Below are 19,491 nucleotides of genomic sequence, written 5' to 3'. Positions count from 1 at the left end.
TTTTCTCTCTAAAGTTGAGTTTTCTCTTGATTCTCTCCCTATATATATATATATATATATAAGTAAGTGTATAAACAAACGAAGTGGCGAGTTTGACTTAAACTTTCTTAATTTAAACGATCTAAGCTCAAATTAGGCTAATTTACAACCTTAACTTGCCCAACAAAATGTTACAACCTTAACTAGCCCAAAAAATGCACTATTATGTTAGGTTTCTAAATGCTACATGTATTTAATACAAGTATTTGTTAGGTTTTCGTACTATCTTAGAGCATTCTCAGCCCGTTCCTTAAAAATATGTGAGGGGGATCTGTCAATTATATATTATGGTTATGAGTGGTGTGAGTAAAGGATAGGGAAAATATTATTGGGGAAAGTTAAATTTGGGGTTTCACTGTTCATACCGTATAATTTTTTAATATTTTCTAAAAGTGGTTATGAGTGAAGGAAGGAGAAAATATAATGATAAAGGTATAAAAAGTATTATTTAATTAAACAGGAGAGAGAAAAATAATGATTTTTAGTGTAATTATATTATATATATGAATATAGGATAAAGAATAGGCTGGGAATGCTCTTAAAATATTGACTTTAATTAGGCTTTTTTTCTTTAGATATTTTAGGTTAAGCTTACTTGCGTTTGTTGCTTGTATGGTCCCAGTCATCCCATCCACCATGGGCAACAATGTTATCAAAATAAGTGTTTAAGTAGACAATCCGTGAGTACTGACCCATGGCCCGACCCACATACAACGGTCCCGTACCGGTCACCCTACATCCCACAAATGCGAAACCGCTCTTATCATTGGGGGTTCTTCTATCTTGTGCCGCTATTGCTCCAAACCTCCTTGCTATAGAATGTAGCTCGCAATCCTGCATCAATGTATTAAAAAAATTTATATGATTATTGACTAAATATGTAAATGTTGGAATATGCTACATTACCCTTTATAAATTGCAAATATAACATTTCTTATTTGTTGCTTCTAAAAATTATTCCTAACCCAGTAGGCAAAAATGCACGAGGTCAACTATTACCCCAAACAAGCTAAAATCCACTAATGGAGTGGTATAATACCAAACCACACCCACAATAGTCAAGCATATTACATTATTTAATAATTAATTATAACTGAATATATCTTAAGTTAACTTCATTAGAATAATAAAAAAAGAAACTAGAATATCACAGTTATTTGAAAAAAAGAATATTTTTTTTAGAAACGTGCTTACTTTATACATGGAACGGCCATTGCCAAAAATGAAGTCTATCGAACCCTCAATATAACACTCCTTAAAATAGTGACGACCTGCATCATCACATAAAGTATCCTGCGCCCCATAAAATCCACACCCCGAGAAATACGCTTTGTCACCAGATATCCTAAACGCCGCCGCTTGCCACCCATGCATTCCTGGCAATGGTGCCGGTGTTGTGTTCTGCACCGCGGTTTTAGTTACAAGCATAATTAACTTATTAACAAGTTTAGATTAACAGATAATGAGTAAAATGTCCATCTGATTAGTAAACATCAAGTGAAAAATATTCATTTAACATATTGCTCCCAAAATGTCCACGCTAATTCATGTCTTCCTTTACTTTTAATCATTAACTCAATGGGGTTCTTGCCAACGAGATTCTGATCGACACATGTCCTAAAACCGTCGGTTCAACGGAATTGTTAATGTCTATGGAGATTATTTTTAAGTTTGACAAAATTAAATTCTGGCTTCCTATGAGATTCTACTTTGGCGTCCAATGTTCAGAATTATATTTTGGCTTTGACAAGATTATTTTAAGCTTCCATGAGAATGTTTTGGAAAAGTGACAGAATTTAGTTTGTTAAAAATCCTGTCGAGATAATGATTAAAAAGTCAACGAGTCTTAGTGTGAACATTTTGAGAAAAAGTTGACCAAGAAAATGATCTTTTAATGTTGAATTTTTATTATTAAACGCGCAGTACCTTGAAGCTAATATTCCGGGCAGAGAAATAGCTAGCGTAGACGGTGACTGAAGCCGTCCTGTAAGTACGCAGCAGCAGCAGCCCATCCGGCCCTCGGTCACTTGCCTGATCATGCCATTCTATCACGGTCGTATCCTTTCCCTCTCCTTGAAATGTTATGTATGGTTTACTTGCCGGAACCACCACCTTTTCCCTGTTCCACCCCCGCCGTCATGCATACACAAATATATGACGTCATTATTAGACATTTTGCATGCAAATTTTCACACATATATAATTTATTCTTTTACTGAGAATAACTCAAATTTTAGAGGTTTTACATTCAAAATTTGGGTTCAGACAAATTTGACTAACAGTATGACAACCTATTGGCTTTTTAATTAGAAAGAATTAAAACCGATTAAAGAAAAATATTGATTAATAATATTTTATAATTAAGTGTAGAAAACTTTTATTACATAGAGATATATAAATATGGTTTCTGGCTGACAAAGTCTCTTAATAACAAAAAAGACTTGGGTACGTGGGAAGTAAATAAACTTTCCATTAAAAAAAAATATAAAGATCGATCACAATAAAAATGATAATGAGAATGATAAATTTACAATAATAATGATAAAAAGTAATAACTAACAATCAATTTAAAAGCAGATAAATGATAAATCAAATAGTTACACTATCTTAGATGGTAAACTCAGATTAATATTTATCACTTATGGGTTTATTGTTAATCTTATACATACACGTAAACACCCGCGGAGATATGAATGAGGATATTCTTGCTGAAACCGAGTCCACGGCTGCTTGAACCGTGGTGTAGTCACCATAACCTTTGACGTCCACGGTGATATTACGGTGTCCGATGGGTCCCACCCACTTGTGCCTATGTTTAGAGGTGGAGTTTGATGTTCCTGAAGTGCAGAAAAAGAAGAAGATGAAGAAGTACAAAACATAGGCAGCCATCAAACCGGCAAATGGTGAGTTTGTCAAAGGGATGGTATATATAACTATATTTAGCAGAAGTTAGGTTGACCTTGGAGCGGAAGAATACCAAAAACTGGTCAATGCGTTGCAAAGGTTGTCTATTTAGGTTAGTTTGACAATTTGATAAAAGCATAGAAAGCCTATGCGAACCTTCTAAAGTTAGCACTCTGCCACCTTGAAGTTTTGAAGTTGACAAATCTATTCTCAGATATTGAGGGTGTTTCACTGTTTTGTAGTTTGGACGCTCGCGTTGATCAAATAGGTCACTTTAGCTAGTTTGGCATTTTAACGATTAATTTGATCCACTATGCGGTGTTGACGGTTTATAGGTTTGACGTTTAACCCACGATTACAACTATAAACTCAACTATATCTTATATATTTTCCGCCTATTAAAATCTATTTAATATTTTTTTATGTAACACTTGTAATATATAGGTTCTTACCTACTATGGGTTATTAAATAAATTTATATGACTTTTAATAGTGGGGGAATGTTCATGCGTATTTTAATCTTAACATGAGAACATATGAAATAATATTAATTTATAAAAAAATGAGAACGTAAGAGGCAATACCAACTACAATACCAATCTACATAAACAATGATAAGAAAAAAACCTAAAAATTACAATAAAAGAATCAAAATCAAGAACAATAAATACCAACAAATATTTATAATAGCAAAAGAAAAAATCAAATAATAACAACAAAATATAAATCAGCAAATACTTATAACGTCTCATAATTGAAAATGAACAAATACGAACAAAAATATAACAGCAAACCACCTATAAAAATAAACCTAATAATAAAAGCAAATTGGTTCTCACTGTTTTCATGTTAAGAATAAAATGTATTTGATCCTGTTTCGTTAACAGTGATCCATGATATATAGTTTGTGCAAACCGCTGCTTTGTTTATATGTATATTAGTTTGAAGCCCGTGTATTACACAAGTAATTGATGAAAGTTTTAAACTTTAACCATTATGTGAAATACAATCAACAAAATGATCATATATTATTAATACAAAATTACAACTTACATTATAATTACAGAAATTATAACTCTGATTGCACAAATATATTATAAATAAGTAAAATTTTCCTTGCACACTATATTTGTGGTTGTACCGGTTGGTATATAGTTTATCAAAAATCAAAATATTTAGTTCATGCGTACTTGTAACTCTTGATAAGGTAACATATATGTCGGCTTAAAACTCTTCCGTGTGACAAGTAAGGTTCCTCAAGTACATACCAACCCTAGATAAATGTATCCATGAAACTAACAAAAAAAAAATATACATGCACATAAAATTTCATACCTTTTAATAAATTAATATGATGTCATTTGAGATCATCTGCTCATGCTTATCCAAAAAACATGATTATCTAAAAAATCAGATTACCTGACTTTGATGATATAATCATCATTAGAATCTTTAGAATTTGAAATTAATTGATCATGATAAATTTATTGTCATTAATATTACCTGTTTGACAAATTTTGTTATTGATTTTATATTTTACAATTAACAATTGTATAATCAAGCAACACATAAAACAGAAAATTAAAATATAACAAAACGATTTGTTTCATTTCATATGAATGTAATTGTCAAAAAAAAAAAAATTGACAAAGACATACCAACATTAAAGCCATGTTCAAATAGCAGTGATTATTCTGAGCTTGCAGAATATTAGAAGTTTTAAAGTTGCATAAAGTGAAGGTAGCGATTCTTATTTATAATAATAATAGTTGAAAGTATTGGATTAGGAAAACTTAAATTTTGAATACTAATCCCGTGTTATTAGTTAATATTATCGGAAGATGTTGGAATATTAATTAAAATTTATATATATATAGGAGAAGTATAGTTTGAAAACTCTCTTGAGTTGTGGAAACCCTATGTAACATCGTTTTTTTTTGTTACATGTAATATATGTTTTTACATTTAATACAAAACATTGACAAAAAAAAATGTTTTGCTATTTTTTTACATTTTTTAGTACTTTTTATATATGTTTTCAGGAGAGAGAAAATGTAAATAAACTTTTACATTTTTTATTAACTTTAATTGTGAATCACAAGATTTAATCTTTAAATAAAAACATGTGGTTGAGAATGGGTTTCTAGAGTTTTCACAACTCAAGTGGGTTTTTATTCTAAACTAACCCTATATATATATATATATATATAGGAGAAGTATAGTTTGAAAACCCTCTTGAGTTGAGAAAACCCGTGAAAACCATATGTAACATCGTTTTTTTTGTTACATGTAATATATGTTGTTACATTTAATACAAAATATCGAAAACATAAAAAAAAATGTTTTGCTATTTTTTTTTACATTTTTTTAGTAATTTTATATATGTTTTAAGGAGAGAGAAAATGTAAATAAACTTTTATATTTTTTATTAACTTTAATTGTGAACCACAAGATTTAATCTTTAAATAAAAACATGTGGTTGAGAATGAGTTTCTAGAGTTTTCACAACTCAAGTGGGTTTTTATTCTAACCTAACCATATATATATATATATATATATATTATATATATATATATATATATAAACAACTTACAAAAAAAGATGCAAAGATTTCAAATTTTATTGAAGCAAGGTAAATAACTTTTAACCAGATTAAATAATTTTTTTTAAAATTAATGTAAAAACGGAATATCCTTGAAATGTAACGAGAAGCATGCTTAAGTTACAAATAATAACAAATAAAAAAATATATAATAAATATTTCTATTAGTTGCATTATAATTAAGATGTGAATCTTAATGAATTTTTATAACATATTTTAACAATAAATGCTATAATTGTAATTTTTTTTAATTTTTTTTTTTGTGTTTAGCTTTATTATTTTGAATATAAAACTATAATAAATACTTTAATTATGTACTAACCAATAGGTAAAACCATCATAATCCCAATTCATTGTATTTGTATAAAAATAAAATTACGAAGTTAATATAATATTGAAATTATGTAAATAGCTAATGAAAACAATATTCTAAGTTTCAATATTCTAAATGATTTTTGAAAAACGAAAATAACGGAATGAGACTGAAACAGATAAACATTCTGAATGCTTTTAATTTAGTAATTTGTCTTATAATGTATATTAAATTAAATATATTTAAATATATAAAAAAGTAAAATCAAGCTATAAAATATATATTTTTGAAGCATTTTGGTATGAGTTATGTAAGAAAATATTGAAAACTAAATATTGATATTCTTATTGCTAAAACCCTTTATACTACACAAAAAATCATATAAATAAATGACAAATAGTTCATGTAGTAAACCGTTATACATATGAATTATAATTATAATGTTTAAGATATTTATAATAGGTATTCTCCATGTTTGTAATATTTATACAAAATGTTTGGAAAAATATAAGAAAATACATATTTTTCTTAGTTCAAATGCATACGAGAAAATTTTAAATCCAAAATTTGAAACCAGTCTTATATAAAAAATTACGCATTGCTGCTCAAATCCCAGTTTAAAAACAATTTTTAGTTTACCATACAAATCAAAATTTTTCGGCAATGCTTATTTTCTTTAATTCAAATTTTATTCTAATAGGTTTGCAACTTCAATTTTGATATTTCATTTTTTTTCTTATTTCATTTTTAATGTTAATGAATGAATATAATTTGCATTTAATAAAAATATTGAATTCATATATTAAAATGACTTTAAAGATAAGAATCATATATTAAAATGTGTTGAAAAAAAAGGTGAGGATAACTAAGAGATTGACAAGTGGTAAGAATGAGTAGTATTTTATTAGAATAGATAGATACTATTTGACTTTGTAAGTTAACCAAGTAAATAAACTAATTAATTACTGAAACAAAACAATATATGTCTTAGAAAAACTCAAGAAACGAGTAAAAAAAAACTAGTTAAAATGAGCAAATATGCAGTATTTTTAGGTTTAGTAAAAGTAATAGTAGCATAGTCTTATTTTTAGGTTTAGTAAAAGTAATAGTAACATAGTCACCATGTAAACTATTATATAATAAAATAAATCAAAGTGGGTATATTTTACAAATTTTTTAATTAAAGATGAGAAAATATGCGATTGAGCTTTCTTTTGGATTAAGCATATATGCAATTAAAGAGGTTTAGAGTAGGGATGTAACATCTTGAGAATACCCTACTCAAGTTTAGGGCAAAAAAATGTCAATTTTAAAATTTAGAGGGTACAAAATTAAAATTTTTGGTTTTCAAGACCATGGGAAGATCATAGTCCTCATCGCCCTACGCGATCCAGTTTCCCAAGAATTTAGAAAAAAGGAGTGTTGCGCTACGCGATGGTCCAAATTAAAGGAGGCATCGCGTTACACGATGACCACGCTAAGAAAACAGTTACACGTGTCCAACCACGTGTCAACACGTGGCAGATTCTAGTGAATTGCGGCGTCGCGCTACGCGATGGCCGAGGGGAAAGCTGTCACACCCCAACCTAAGGCGGAAATGTCGGGATGCAAACCGATTGCTCACAGCTAGAAGATACTATCATAATATAAGTGTGACAATATCTAATTAATTATTTTACTTCAATTATACACATAATATCCAAATATAATTGACAATTTAAATATAAATATAAGCTCAAATAAAGATTAACTTGATTATATCCTAAGGTCTTGTCTACACGTTTAAACTTCAATCTTCAATACAAGCAACCTGCATATGCCTATAAAATGGAGTTTTGTCAACATAAATTTGAGTGAGAATATCACCAGTTATGACACAACAATATAAATAAGCATAACGTGATAAGTGCGATAAATGTAATCAAACAAGAAACAAGTATGTAGACTGTTGCCAAGCGAATCGGGCGTTGGCCACCAGCAGGAACACCCACTATACGATTGATTGAATAGTAATCCCAATATACGAATGATTGAATGGTAACACAAGTAAGCAAGTAGCACGTATGTTTGATTAAGTCACTCACAATAACACGTATGCATTTGTTTGAATGCAAATATATAGTATGAAATACGGATACGTACGCATATGTCCCCAAAATGTTTAGAAAAGTTGTAAAATAGCGGAATGATAAACTCACCTGATCGATTAAGCCAAACGAGAATGATTACGACAAGAAAGTGAAAATCACGCTTTTAGAGAATTACTGACAAGAATCCTAATTAAATGATATTATGAGTGAATTATAAATGAGACAATACGTATAACGAATTTAGGATTTCGATATGATTTGAGTTATATTTATGATTGGGTACATTATGGATTGAACGATTGATCTCTACGAATTATTATTGTTATCATTTAATTATAAAAATCACTGTTTATCGTATAATCGAACTTACAAATAATTAGTTTGAATAAATATGAGTTGAGATATTATATAATGATAAACGCTTAATTATATAATTATCATAAAATTTATATTTATGAAATTTTAACGAAATTCGATAGTAAAAATATAATTAACACTTCTAATACTTTTAATACGTTTATTATAGTTTTGTTTTAAAAATAATACACACACACACACACACACACACATATATAGGGTTAGGTTAAAATAAAAACCCACTTGAGTTGTGAAAACTTTAGAAACCCATTCTCAACCACATGTTTTTAATTAAAGATTAAATTTTGTAGTTCACAATTAAAGTTAATAAAAAATGTTAACATAAATATAACTTTTTCTCTCTCCTAAAAGCATCTAAAAAAATTAGTAAAAAAATGTTAAATAATAACAAAACAATTTTTTTTAATGTTTCGATGTTTTGTATTAAATGTTACAACATATATTACATGTAACAAAAAAAAAACGATGTTATATAGGGTTTTCGCGGGTTTTTACAACTCAAGTGGGTTTTCATTCTATACTTTGCCTATATATATATATATTTTTTTTTCTTTTATATACGTATAATATATATTTAATAAATATGAGAAAATTCATAAAGACGTTTTATGACGAGAAACATCAATATTGGTATAACAAGGGATTTTAATTTAGTTTTGGGTTAAAAACGTATATTCCAAAGTTAATCATATATTAAATAAATATAATAAACCAATATAAATTGTATAAAAATTTCTCGATAAACGCGATTATTTTTCATTGTTAAAATTTCCCAAACATAAAACGAGTCGGGTAACAGATATAAATTCGTACGTGGAAAACCTTAGTTGTTACAGTCTCCCCTACTTTAGGGAATTTCGTCCCGAAATTAAGGAAAACCACAACATTATCGTTTTGAAAACAATTATACTTTTAACAAAAATATCATAACATAGAACTTATAATAACCGAAGCAACGCTTCAAATGACAATCCGATAAGGGCACTTATATATAGGATGTACCAGCGGCGTATCTACCATGTACTTATCATCTCATCATATGTACCGTTACCCTAGCTACCTTAAATTCTAAACCAGGACGCACAATTTTACGTATTATGATTTCCATGTGAGGACTTGAATAATTATGTTCCGGACCATAAGTACTCTTATCGTCGGATGGTCCACATAACTCATTTCATCATGTGAGTTATAAGACATTTAAAATCCTCATTTTGAAAGAAACAAACATTTTGATAATTTAAAATTCAAAAGATGATAAAGGTTCGAGTTTGATTAATAAAACCATGTAATTCTTGTTATATCTTCTGATTATTAAGAGTAAGATTTGGAAGATCAGAAGAAAATGGGTTTCTTGAGACAAACGCTATAACGAAATATGATGGATATGAATAAGAGAATAAGTTAAGAGTACAAAAGCCTAACAAAGTATAGAAGGAAATGTCATTTATAAGACGAAACGTGCAACATAGTTCAACTTAAAATCACTCAACATCACAAATACCCAAAGAGTCAATACGATACCAAAAATAGAAAAGATAAGATAGTCTTAAAACGGAAATAAATAAAGCAATAAAAACTTCAAAGTCTCCAAAGATCTTCAATTACGGTTGACTTGATTCTCTTGATTTGGAGCACTTGAGGTACTTGGATCCGTGATGACTTGAGTAGTAGCGGTAGATGGATTTGGGATAGCTTGGATAGGTTGAACTTGAACAGCTTGCATAAGTGGGGCTGGGTTGAAATGAGTTGGGTAAACTTGACCTTGCGGGTAGGGAGTTTAGTAAGGCTGAGTCATGTTGGTGATAGGAGCTTACAGTGGATATGGTTGTTGGGTTAGGACTTGATGAGCATTAGGGTTGCAGTAGGGGGCAGGCATAGCTTGAGCTTGATGTGCATGGATAAGTCGAGGGCACACATTTCGAAGATGACTAGGATCTCCACAATTATAGCAAGTACGGGTTTTAGGAACACTGGGTTGAGCAGGTGGGGTAGTTTGTGTACCGGATGATGCACGACAAGTGTTAGCAAGGTGATCATAACGGTTGCAATTGGTGCACAAGCGACATTGAGATTGAGGCAGGTGATGGTAGTTGCAAACAGAGCATAACGGAAAAGGTCCGGTATAGTTCTTCTTGTTAAGAGCATCTTGGTTGGAGGGTTGTGGGTTGGTTTTGTTAACAGTATAGTTGTGGTGGTTGGCTTTACGTTTGTGGCGAGAAGGGTTACTAGTGGGTTTGGGTTCGGCCTTAGCATTGGTTGAGGAATCAGTTTTAGAGTTGTCAAGGGTAGGTTTAGCATCCTTACTAGGCAGGGTTCCATCTCTAACATGGTCATCAGACAGTGAAGCAGCAAGAGTAATAGCTTCCTCAATGGAGAGAGGGTCTCAACTAACCACAGCATCACGGAAAATCATCGGAAATCCACGAATGTACTTTCGAATACCACGAGCCAAAGGAGTTACAAGGTGAGGTACTATCAGGCTAAGTTCCTTAAAACGGTTCGAGTAGGTTAAATTGTCACCACCAATTTGTTTAAGCTCTCAAAACTCCATCTCGAGCCTTTGTAGTTCATTCTTGGGACAAAACTCTCTCTTCACTGCGTCCTTAAGTTCCTCCCAAGTCATAGCCAAAACTTCATCAACACCATGTAGGGCTTTATAAGAGTTCCACCAGGTGAGAGCTCGTTCTTCAAAGATGCTTGATGCGAACCTAGTACGCTTATCTTCCGGACATTTGCAGTGGATAAACTTGTTCTCCATTTGTTCAAACCAGCGGAGGAGCTTAGTAGCATTCTCCTCGCCAAGATAATAAGGCGGTTTAGCACTCGTGAAGTTCTTGTAGTTATAGTGGTTTGGTGTATCCGAAGTAGCAGATCCATTGGAGTTGATATTTTGCAGTTGGGCCACAACCTTGGGTAAAGCGGCAATGAACTCCTTAGTGATTCTAGCAGCAGACGGCGATCATGAGGGGTCGACGAACGACGGTGATTACGACGATGAGATTGAGAAGACATTCTATGAGGATCAACAATGAAAATGTGTAAGATGACAGGTGAGTTGTAGGAATGAGTTGATATGAAATAATGTGGATGCGTATGTATATGTATATGTATATGCATGTATATGAATTAGTGCTAGTGAAGACTTGAGGACGAGTCGGGATTTAAAATAATATGTATGAGTTTGAAGCATTTAAATAAATGAACAATGTTTATAAGATTTTTTTTTCCAAGAATAGAATAATCAAGCATATCAAACTAGTTGACCTCCCATGAGCTTTCCATGGCAATTTGAATGGCCTAACTAGATAAAGTAAAATAAAATTTGTGAATTGGCCTCCTATAAGCGTTCCATGGCAATTTGTTGGCCTAATTCAAATAGCGAGTAATAAACAATTGAGTTGTTCAGCCCATGAGCGCGTACGTGGCATTTAACTGACCCAACTAATTAACGAATTATCGAATCAATGGAGTTGTTCGGATCATGAGCGTTACATGGCATTTAACCGACCCAACTAAATATCGAATCAACGAATCAAATAAATTTAAAATAACTAAAAACACAATTGGAAGTATAACCGTTTAACCGGTTATGTTTATCACACAACCGTTTAGCCGATCACGGGTACCAATTGAAGTTATGGTTGTACGACATTTGTTATACTCCCACGCTTCAAGGTGAAGGAACAAAACAAAACACGGGAATTCTTAAGGAATTTCCCACAATAAAAGACAATCTACCCAAAATTAAAGATTTAGAAAAATATTTTGAATGTGAGGTATAGCCTCGGAATTTGTGGGTGTGTGCAATACATAAATAAGATAAATACAATAAAACAATTAATCTAAGCAAGCTGCAAACAATTTTTAATAGCACATAAGGCAGTTCAGATAAGCACGTATAGGGTTCCTAACATATACCTAGGACCATTTCTAATGACCTATCTTATAACATTCGGCTCTAATACCAATCTATCACACCCCAACCTACGGCGGAAATGTTGGGATGCCAACCGATTGCTCACAGCTCGAAGATACTATAATAATATAAATGTGACAATATCTAATTAATTATTTTACTTCAATTATACACACAATATCCAAATAAAATAAACAATTTAAATATAAATATAAGCTCAAATATAGATTAACTTGATTATATCATAAGGTCTTGTCTACATGTCCAAACTTCAATCTTCAATACAAGCAACCTGCGTATGCGTATAAACTGGAGTTTTGTTAACATAAAGTTGAGTGAGAATATCACCAGTTTTGACACAACAACATAAATAAGCATAACGTGATAAGTGCGATAAATGTAATCAAACCATAAATAAGTATGTAGACCGTTGCCAAGCGAATCGAGCGTTGGTCACCAGCAGGAACACCCACTATACGATTGATTGAATAGTAATCCCAATATGGTAACACAAGTAAGCAAGTAGCACGAATGTTTGATTAAGTCACTCACAATAACACGTATGCATTTGTTTGAATACATATATATAGTATGAAATACGAATACGTACGCATATGTCCCCAAAACGTTTAGAAAAGTTGTAAAATAGGGGAATGATAAACTCACCTGATAGATTAAGCCAAACGAGAATGATTACGACAAGAAAGTGAAATCACGCTCTTCGAGAATTATCGACAAGAATCCTAATTAAATGATATTATGAGTGAATTATAAATGATACAATACGTATAACGAATTTAGGATTTCGATATGATTTGAATTATATTTAAGATTGGGTACGTTATGGATTGAATGATCGATCTCTTCGAATTATAGTTATCATTTAATTATAAAAATCACTATTTATCGTACAATCGAACTTACAAATAATTAGTTTGAATAAATATGAGTTGAGATATTATATAATGATAAACGCTTAACTATATAATTATCATAAAATTTATATTTTGGAAATTTTAACGAAATTCGATGGTAAAAATATAATTGACACTTCTAATACTTTTAATGCGTTTATTATAGTTTTGTTTTAAAAATAACACACACACACACACACACATATAAATATATATATATATATATATATATATATTTATATACATATAATATATATCTAATAAATATGAGAAAATTCATAAAGACGTTTTACGACGAGAAACATTAATATTGGTGTTAGATTTTAATAAAATAATTATTGCTTTATTAATAAGATATATATATATATATATATATATATATATATAAACGAAAACTTGTAACGAGATTAATTGACAAGAAGCGTTTAACTTTATGATGTCGGTTAAATAAAATATTTTTTATTTAATATTTAATATTAATTATAATATATTATAAACAATTAAAACAAGTTAAATCATTAAGAAATAAAAATAACCAAAAGAATTGGCTGGCAGGGACTCTAACCCGCGCCTATGGCCGACTCAGGATTGAACACACACGCACACCAGACACTCGCGCTGGTGTGTCAGTTGGTAATGGAATAATAACCGTATTATTTATACAATACTAGTTAAAACCCAAATTTGATTACGAACCCTAAATCAGCAATCGTCCAATCCGTTAAACGTTTGATGAATTGATGTTGGGGTTTATGTTAATTGCTGATAAACGATCAGAACGCATATCTTAATTACCTTGAATAATTACGAAACCAAGGAGAACGACAAATCTTTCTCAGCGGCAAGAACAGGACTCGAACAGATGACAAGCCAAAATCAATACAATTGAGTTTAGGGGTTTTGATCTTTGGGTTATATAGAAGGTGTAGATAAAAGTAATTGAATTATAACCAGTCCTAAGATATATAATTGATTTTAGGTTTAAGACGATTCATAATATATCGATTACGCGATATAGATGATTTTGTTTCCTAATTCATTGAGTCGGTTAGGCCGATTATAGTAAGAACAATCCCAAACCTGATTTAATTCCTAGTTTATGACGACAATTGTGGTTCAAGCAAGCTAAACAGGTCACGGATTGGGTATACGGGTATGAATCATGGGTTAATGGGTTCAGGGACCAAAGAGTAATAAAACAATATGCAGAAATTGCAGTTTAGTCCCTGGAGATTTGAGATGGAAACAAGGGATTTTAATTTAGTTTTGGGTTAAAAACGTACATTTTCCAAAGGTAATCATATATTAAATAAATATAATAAACAAATATAAATTGTATAAAAATTTCTCGATAAACACGATTATTTTTCATTGTTAAAATTTTCCAAACATAAAACGAGTTGGGTAACAGATATAAATTCGTATGTGGAAAACCCGAGTTGTTACAAAAGCCCCATCGCGCTACGCGATGGTGGCTAAAATTTGCATATAAAAGGGGAGCTACGGGTTTGAACCAAAAGCATCCCAAAAACACCTTCACAAACACACACTTAGTATTGGGAGGCGTGCCCGATCATTGTGAAGTTCCAAGGTCCTGATTTCTCGTAACTCGTGCATGAATTGGAGTTCTGACGTCTGTTGAGTCAGATATTTTCTAGGAAGATTTGAATGTTCTCAACCTCATCAAGAAAACGGCTAAGTATGGAATTTGAGCAAGCTTAAGTCATCGAGCATGGTTTACTACCTCGAGCATGGTCTTTCAGCATATTCTTCTAAGTGTTGAAGGCTTCGAGCAAGCTATACTTCTCCGAGTAAGAGTGTTCTTCTATCAAGTATGGATTTCCAATCGAGTAAACAGCTTGATCATCCAAGTTTTAGCCAAGTGATCCGAGCATAGGATGTCTGAGAACATTGGTGACAAGCATGGATGCAATAAGAAGATGTCAATGTTGCGAAGTATAGACTTCGAGCATAGTTCAGTTTGGAGCAAGATTCACATCCGAGCATGCTGAAGATTGCTAATAAGTTTAAGACAGAATTGAAGACATGAAGAAGAATAGGTTTGCTCGAAGGACAACTTCGAGCAAAGCAAGGATTAATCAAGAAGAATGAAGCATGCTAGAGAAGAATAAAATTTCTATCAGAAAATTATTCTAAGTACAGTATGCTCGAAGCAACTCATTGAGCATACACTGCATAACAAGTCTGCTCGAGTAAGATAGATGTCATGCTCGAATACTACACTTGTATTATTTTGCTTGTCATCCATTATGTAATTATTAGGGATTCTAGAAGGAATGTCATGGTCTATAAATAGAGTCCTAGGTTTCCATTTAGGGTACGGACGAGACGGACAACGCTGGCAACGCACTAACTACGAGAAAAATATTTCAAACGAATATTCTTTTGTTTGCTCGTACTGCTCAGCCGTCACGAAACTCTAGACATTCCATTTACTGTTTCATTGAATGATATATTTAATACAATGAATCTTTGTCTTTGAATATGTTCTTACTGAATATTATTTATTGTTTCGTTGTCACTATATCACACCTTTGTTCCCAATCATTGAATATCCTGATTCCGCCTGGATATCCAATAGGTCTTCGGGTTATTAGATATGTGTGTTCTTGTCAACCTTCTTAACGTTACACCAGATTCTTGGTCCTAACAAGTGGTATCAGAGCTGTGGAAGATCACTGAAGGCCACGGGACTGAAGGTTTGTGATAAAGCTTAAAGCTTTAAAAGATTTTCGTCTGTTAAAGTCCAGATCTGAGCAAGATGGATAATCAAGAAGTATCAACAAACAAGATTCCAAGACTTTTAGGTCAAGAAAACTTCATCAAATGGAAGGTCTTATTTGAAGCTGCTGTCAACTATAATGACCTTGAACTTTGGACTTCTATCAGAGAAGGACAATATGTTCCATCCACTGCAGCAAACAACAACCCAACAATAGAACTCAAAATGAAGAAAAGGGATGATAAGGCATTGTCTATGTTAAAACTTGGTTTGTTATGGGAAATTTTGATAAGTGTCAATCATCACAAAACAGCTAAGGAAATATATGATGTTGTCATTGACATGTTTGAAGGAACACACCGAGTTGAGAGATATCAAGAAAGACAGACTGAAACAGCAACTTGACTGTTTCAAGTTCAAAGAAGGTGAACGACTAAAATCAATATTGCAAAGATTCATGTCTATTGTTAATGAAATCATAACAACTGACCTGCAAATTTCTGATTTCGAATTGAACAAGAAATTGTTGTCTTCACTGTCTGGAGAGTGGTATACCGCAAGTAAGTTTATTAAAGAAAAGGCTAGCTTTCCTAACTTCAAGCTGGATGATGTCATAGGTTTTCTGAAGGCAGCTGAGCATGAAATGATAGAGAATCATATGATAAGGGAAGAGAAGCCGAGTTTTCCAATGACAATTGCTCTAGTGGCACTAATAGGAAATCTCTCTCTTAAGAATCAGCAACAGCCCATTGTAGAAGAGCCTTCTGAATCAGGCTTGGTGTGTGGAGGAAAATCAAGGTTCAATGTCCAATTAGTTGAGGATGATGTTGCCTCTACAGCTAGTGGACATCCTTCCTCTGTTCAGAACAATTCAAGCTAGGGAACTAACTATCAGGCCTTATTCTCAATGTTCACTGATTCCTACAATGCATTTGTGGCAAAGAATATCATTCATACAAGTGTAGTGCAGGAAGACTTGGAACAAATTGATGTAGATGATCTGGAGGACATGGATTTAAAATGGCAAGCTGCAATGTTGGCAGTCAGAAGCAAGAGGTTGTATAACCGAACTGGAAGATCATCTTTTTCAGGGCTAAATGACCGAATAGGATTTGATAAATCAAAGGCCATATGTTACAACTGCCAACAACTAGGACATTTTGCTAGAGAATGTAATCAACCAAAGCAGTTTGGTAATCAAGTCAATCAAAACCAGTTCTATCAAAATCAGCACCAGAATTACCAGGGAACTCAACAGAGAAATCAAATGGTTAATCAAAATCCTTATCAAAATCAGAATAGACCCCAACAACAACAGGTCTAGCCTCAAAGAAACAATCAACTACAGATTCAGAACAACCAAAACAGAGGAAATACAAATGTTGTGAATCAAGCAAGAGACCAAAGAAATGTTGTGTTACAAGGGCACCACAGGATTGAGATTTTGATTGGAGCAACCATGCGAAAGAAATGGAAAAGGCAAATGTTTCTTTCATGGCAAAGGTGAAAGAGCAAGGAGATCTTCTGGTTCAAAGGTACATTCTGAACTGTCTATTTCTGATCTTCTGTTAACCATTGATGAACTAAATTAAGAGATTGGAAAGTAGAAATTGGAGTGTGGAAGGAAAGAGGCGATCATGAATGCATTTGAGTCAAGTGAAGGCACATATGAAAATCAAATCAAGAGTCTAGAAGAAGACTGTATGCAAGCCTACATGACTCAATCAAGAATGGGTGTTGAGATTGATGGCTTAAAGAAGATGTATGCTAAAGAAAAACTCAAGAATGCAGAGCTATTGATACAAATGGACTTCTTAAAAAACTTGGTGTCAATCGGTAACATTGTTGGATATGTGGAAAAGATGACTGAAGAGGAAAAATACAAGAAGGTACCACCACCTTTTTGTGACAAATATCCACTAAAGGTAGATAAGGAAAGCATGAATGGATACTTGAAGCAGTTCAAGAATGTGTTTGAGGATAGACCTGAGTTTGGGAAACAATATGAGAATGTAACTGTGAGTACAGATGGAGAGTTTGTCATGAAAAAGATCAAAAAGTCAGAGGACAAAGAGGTGAAAAAGGGTGGAGAAAAGAAAAGATGGAGTGAATACTCCAGTGAAGGGAGCACATGCAGGTTCAGCAGTGACAAATCTTCAAAATGTAAATAAAAGAAGAAGGAATCAAACAAAAAGGATGAAAAAATGATTCCAAAGTTGCCAAAGATAACCCCTAAACTCAAGAAACATAATGAAAAGATGAGGAGAGAACACAAGGCATTTGATATATGTGAAAGAGTTTAAACAAAGAAAAGAATGATAAATTTGAGAGCTACACATATGATCAACACCCTCCAATCTATCCAGTATTCTCAAACCATGAACTCTTTGATATTGGGGATGTTAATTATGTGCCTATGAGAAGATATGCAGCAGAACAAAAGGAAAGCTCTTCAAGAAATCCATATAAGCTGAAGAAGATTGTGTTTGTGAAAGAAAAATATCCTCAAATACCTTATATCAGCAAGCCCATTAAGATGGACTTCACCAACTCTTTATGCCCCAAAACCTCTTTAGGTTTTGACTTTCCCAAGCCCAGTGACAAGATTAAGGACAAGCAACTACCTGAAGACATGGGAAGTTTTGCAAAAGTGTGGTGTAAGAAGTGTGATGCCTATGGACATCACACTGATTCTTGTTGGGTGGTAGAAGAGACATTTGATATTCCTGATATTATGAGTGGATTTGACATGAAGGGTTACAAGGAAATGTATGAAAAATATCTAAATGGAGATAGGAACTATTCTGATGGAGAGGACAAGAGATTGACCCTAGAGAAAAGATTAATCTATGCTGAAGATCAACGAAGATCCAAAGGTCTCAAACAAAACCGTGAAGAGCAAAAGGTCTAGTGATAAAGGAAGAGCAAAGTTAAGACATGGTGTTCTAAATGGTGATGAAAAATTCTTGCTAAAATAAGGATTTGAACCAAGAGGTTATCAGTGGAAGACTAAACAGGAGGTGAATGAATGGAAAGACTATGTGATTGATCAAATTGAAGATAGCATCAAGTCACCAGTTGTGTCAGACTCAGATTCAGATGATGAATGTGAAATAGTTTATGAAGATCCACTTCCAACTCCTGTTGAAACTCCAATTGACTCTGATTTGCAAACTGATGCAGTTTGTACTCAGAATCTAACTGATCTTCTTGTGTGTGTTTGTGCAGGAACAGTCCATGAATTGCAATGATATATGGTATATGGACAGTGGTTGTTCTAGGTACATGACCTGTGATAGAGCAGCTCTTGTGAATTATGAAAGAAAATATGAAGGACCAGTTGCCTTTGGGAGTGATGAGAATGGAGGAAAGATTGTAGGAAGAGGCACTCTCACCAATGGCAAAGTATCCTTTGAGAATATGCTGCATGTTGAAGGACTACAATATAATTTACTCAGCATCTCTCAAGTCTGTGACAAAGGATACAAAATGGCTTTCAATGATGAACACTGTTTGATCCTTAAGCCTGAATTTGTCATTCCACCTGAAATGATAATGATGATGGCTCCAAGAAATGGAAACTTCTATG

The 19,491-nt window shown here is 32.5% G+C and overlaps 1 pseudogene; it reads right to left on the bottom strand.

Moving 5' to 3' along the window:
- Positions 1-630: 630 nt before the first annotated feature.
- Positions 631-2,928, bottom strand: LOC143617639 (putative pectinesterase 68; annotated as a pseudogene).
- Positions 2,929-19,491: the final 16,563 nt, after the last annotated feature.

Source organism: Bidens hawaiensis, unplaced genomic scaffold (assembly GCF_021521415.1).
Source record: "Bidens hawaiensis isolate Kalapana, Puna unplaced genomic scaffold, B.hawaiensis_p1.1 tig00056111_1, whole genome shotgun sequence".
NCBI classification, from domain to species: domain Eukaryota; kingdom Viridiplantae; phylum Streptophyta; class Magnoliopsida; order Asterales; family Asteraceae; genus Bidens; species Bidens hawaiensis.
The sequence above is the reverse complement of the archived record's forward strand: the minus strand, read 5'-3'. Positions and strand labels throughout refer to the sequence as shown.